Genomic DNA, 5,064 nt, shown 5'->3' on the forward strand with positions numbered 1-5,064 from the left:
TGCCCCGCACCTCTTTGCCTCGCTCCTCTTAACTGCCGCTCAAACTGCCCCTTCGTAATAACGTGCCCCGCACCTCTTTGCCTCGCTCCTCTTAACTGCCGCTCAAACTGCCCCTTCGTAATAACGTGCCCCGCACCTCTTTGCCTCGCTCCTCTTCGCCGCGCTCCCAGTCGCCGTGCTCCCAAGAGACCGTTTAAATCTCCCGCGGTATCCGCCGGGACCGCCCCCTCCCGTCAGGCACCGCGCGGGACCGTCCGCTGCCGCGTGTCAGGAGCCGAGCACCGCCCGCCCTGCTCCCGTTTAGGTTTTCCTAGGCTTTTCCCGTCACAGGGAAGTGCCCCACCACCTCAGATGGCCACCCCACCGCAGTACTCACCGTCCTGCTGCTGGATGTCGCCGAAAAAGCCTATTCTGGGCCTAGAGAAAAGATTCATGCAAGGGAAAACCAAAAAGAAACTGAATTTATGAGGTTTACAAAGCTCTTGTACTCTTCTTTAGGTCTTCAGTGCTGTACATGAATGCAACCCTGTGACTACTGCTTTCCAGTAAACTTTCAGAGCTGTGTTACAGTGGGAGGCTTATCCTACAAGCATGAGATAAGTATATGCCACAGCTCATGTCTCATGAGGAGAATAACACAAAGGATTAGCTCCAGCCTCTTTGCATTTCCTCTTGGGTCTCCAGTGTGGGCTGATATAATTTCAGGTAGATTCTTGAAAAATAATTTGGGAGCAACTCAGGACACACCGACCAAATCCATAAAATTAGGTTTTCCATAATTATTCAGGAGCTTTCATGAAGATTTGATCCCATGGCACAGAGCTGGGCTTTATCAGGATAGCTTTTCTGGGGCAGATTCCAACAAGATTTCCTCATGGGTTTGGAATGAACATATTAGAAGACCGATGAATCTAACTGCTCCATGATAGTCTTCTCAAGGCAGTCAGTATCTGCTAGTTTCTGTCTGCTTCCTGGTTCTCTTGTCATCTTCCAAGCCAATGCTTTTCTGATACTTGGATCTCTTTTCCAGTTACTTAGCAGTGGGGGTAAAAGCACATAACATCTTGTATTTTCTTAAGGAAAGAGTTTGCTGCAGCAGTGCAGCAAGGGGGTTATCTCTTGGTCGTTTTTTTTCATGGTGTCATAATTCTTGGACCTACACTTGCTGCAGACTTCCTCATGTGGCTTCTTCTTGGCTTCCTTCTCTTTTTAATGCAATGTCCTCACAACTCCTTTTCCCCAAGGCAATGCTTTCATGGTGTGTTAGCTATGACAAGGAAACTAGGTGACTGCATTCTTACTCTTCCCCCATAGCTACTCACCATATCATCCCCCAGCAGTATCTCATCCAGTTAGCACAGAGACTTTGGTCTCCAACACACCACAGCTCCTCCTCCTTCAGTCACTGCCTGCAGGGCTATTGCTGCAGTTTGAGGAGTTGTAGGAAGGAAATCGGCACTATTCTGTTTTTTTTTAATTGTGATTGCATTTATGTGATTGGTATTTTCTACCTCTTAGTACAAAAACCCCACCAACAATTTGGTTAGTTCAGCATTTGCGAATTCTTTGGCTGTATCACACCATGATATACCAGCCCTATAAATATTCATCAGTTTGTACAGCTCTTGGTGTCTGAAGTCACCTGTGAAGGGGATTACTTCTTCCCCTACAAAGGCACAGCTCGGAAGTGCCTTACTCAGGAATGTTGACATCACTGCCGTGAGCAGCTACAACTGAAACAGACTGGAATTTCTGTAGAGACAAAGGAGAGAATAGGCTAAGTGGATTCTGAGAGATCACATAGGTCACGCTCTCCTATTTTATATTCTATATTCTATATTCTATATATTCTATATTCTATATATTCTATATTCTATATTTTAAGTGCATCAGGGTGAGTCATGATGAACATCTGCACAGCTGCTTCCTAAAGACCTCATGCGATAGAGGTGCCGGACAACCCTAAGCCTCTTCCTATGTATTGCTGTCTGTACTGTGTTAGTCTGAGGTCCAACTTGAATCTCCCATTCTGTAGTTAAATGCTGTTACAGTTCACTCAGATTGTGAAGCTGCATGTCCTCTTTTTGGCAGACTTTTAGGAACCTTAATAAAATCAGATCTTCAGGTCTTCTTCAGGATAAAAGTGCCATGAGCAGTACTGTCTCGACCTCTGATCGAATTACATCTTCGCTGGAGTTTTTCTGACTACAGCATCCTCTTCCTGAAGCACAGCATCCCAGACTGGGCACAGTACCTCAGCTGAGGCCTTCCCAGAGCATGAGCAGGTAGGACTCACCTTATTGGCAGGGTAGGCTTCTACCTGTACCTACCAGTATAACCTGGAACTTCTATTTACAACAAAACCATGGTAGAATTAATTTGTGTTAAGCTTGTGATCTATAATTAACCTTCCCCACCCAGCAACTTCGTGATGAACTTTTGCTCATCTAGTTGCATCTCACCCTGATTTTGTGAAGCTGATTATTTTTATGTAAGGGCAGTACCTTGCACTTATCTTCACTGAATTATATCATGGTTTCTGTACTGCTTTTTTTCCCAATTTGTCAAGACAATTTTTAATTCTAATTTTCTTTTCCAATGTACTTGCAAGTCCTTCTCAGCTTTGTATCATCCTCACATCCAATAAGCATCATCTGTTCCAATGGATGTAACACACCAATAAATGACTGGTTGCTGGATTGTTCCCTAATCCATTAAGTATTTATTATCTTTGCTGTTATTAACATTAAAAAAACCTAGATTTTAGCAAGTCCAGCAGCAGTTTCTATCAGATACAGCTCAGAGGTATCTGCTCTGTGACCACAGAAGTGATGGCAATGCAGAGTAAAGAGACCTGAGCCCCAGCATAGATAGCACATAAATATTTACTAACCTTGAAATAGAAATTAGTAGCACAATTTGCAGTTCTCCATCTAATTCTCTAGGTAGTGGTAAGATTGTTTTTTCCCCAAGAAGCTATCAGCAAAAACTTGTTGCCCATTTGGGTATGGCTGCAGCATTGATCATGCCCCCACTGAAAAAAAAATCATTATTTAGTTAAAAATAGTGATGGCTCAGCTTTTTCCTGGTATGGGACATATTTCGCCTCAATAGCCACATCCCATCCAGATAGCTGTTAGTAAAATATAATTGTTTAATAAAAGCTTAATTAATAATACATGTCACCATATAACTTTCTTGTATTTACTTCTGCTTCCTAAATTTTGCATTGCTGTGTCATCAAATGTACTCTTGCATCAAAGCTACTGATTGCTTACAGATCAAATTGTTTTGCATCCACACAAAAGAAAAAAAAATCCTGAAAAAAGTCTAGGGTTGTCTTTACCACTGTCTTTGGATAAAGATGCAAGTCTCCAGTGTAAATAGACAGAGCCACCACAGACTTAGGGAAGCCCTGTGGGAGACCCACACAGAGTCTGAAGACCTAGGACCATGGTTTCAGATCCCTGCACTCACTCCTGATCTGCTGATTTGGGGCCTGGAGCCTTGCAGTGGTGCTTGCACCATCCTAAGGGAGCGAGTTTGTTGAGGTCTGGCATCGCACGGGCACAGTGCTCTTCAGTTGGGCTTTCCAGTGGTGCAGGCACCTGGCAGTGCTCCTCACCCTGGAAGGATGCAAGGTCACCTAAAGGCATGGGCAAGTCTGTAGGGAGTATCTGCTGGAGGCTAATCTATTGCTTTATGGCTGTCACTCCTTTAAGTTAAAACCATTTTAACATTCCGTTTTCAGTAGTTTCAGCTGGGAAGACATCAAATAATACATAGGCAGTAGATAATCTGAAGGAGACATAGGTGTCAGGGAAGAAGCATGGAAAGTGGTGGTCCACAGAGACATTGTCATGTTTGTAGTGTGCAGCGAGATCTGCTTGTTGGATGAAAGCTCGCAGTAAATTGATGCAAATTTGAGCTGGTAGAGCACAGGGTAAGGGCGGTTTCTTTCCATGCAGCCCTGGTATGGAGGGGTTTCCTGCAGTACCACCCCATGGTTCTCAGCCTTCAGTGCCTCCATCACCTGTGAAGGTTGTTCAGGAGCCACCAGGTCATTCAGGTGTTTGAAAGATACTATCCCATATAGCTTTTTAGCTACAGTCTCTAATGGGATGCAGCAGGGAATTTGTGTCCCTGAAGTAATTTAAAAGTTGTTTGGAACAAAACCCAGAAAATAACCGTTTAGGTCTCCAAAATAATTACTTGCAAGAAAAAATTGCTGAATTTAAACGTGGGAGGAAGAGAAACCAAGCCAGCAGTAGCTCCAAATCAGCCTCAAACAAATGTGCTACAGTTCAGACGGTGATACATCCAGTGCAGCACTGTATCTATATGTCTCCACTGTGGTATAGGTATGGTTGCAGTTGATATTAGGGCTAACTGTGCATGTGGGGACTGTGGTGATACAGCCTGACATGTGTGTGTGTCCAAGGGAGGAGGATAAATGTGTCCCTCTGCTTCTCATGGTGTGCAGTGGGTCCTGGAGCTCCGTTTCACTTGAAGGTGAGGTGGGGGTGGGTGTATGTGAGCTATGGTTGTGTATGTGACACTCTGCTGCCATGCCCCAAGCCTGTTTTAGAGGAAATACATTTCTGTCGGGTGACCTTAGATTTTTCTTTATGCAGAAGGAGATACAAATGGTAAAAGTTACTGGTCACTGTGGCCGTGACATGTTCTCTAAACCATACAGATTAGTCACTGCATGTCTAGTTAAGCTTTTCATAAAATGGTCTTAAAAGCAAAGTTTGGAAATTATTAAAAGTGTGCTGGAAAAAACAAAATCAGTGTTGTATTTTAAAAGGTGATAATTCAATTTGCATGTATTATTTAAGTACCTGTGTGCATGTACGTGCAAGTTTGCGTGGGAGGGTGTACATAAGTAAGTAAATGGGCTCAGACCCCATGGAGTTCTATTTAAACCAGGTCATAATCCAGAATTGATTTGAGAGTCATTAATTCTTACCCATTTGAGCCGGAAATTTTATTTTCTCCTGTTCTGAATTAGATAGCTGTCCAGATAAAAAATTATGATAATCCAGTTAACACACACAAACA

This window comes from Cuculus canorus, chromosome 1 (assembly GCF_017976375.1).
Source record: "Cuculus canorus isolate bCucCan1 chromosome 1, bCucCan1.pri, whole genome shotgun sequence".
Classification (NCBI taxonomy): Eukaryota; Metazoa; Chordata; class Aves; order Cuculiformes; family Cuculidae; genus Cuculus; species Cuculus canorus.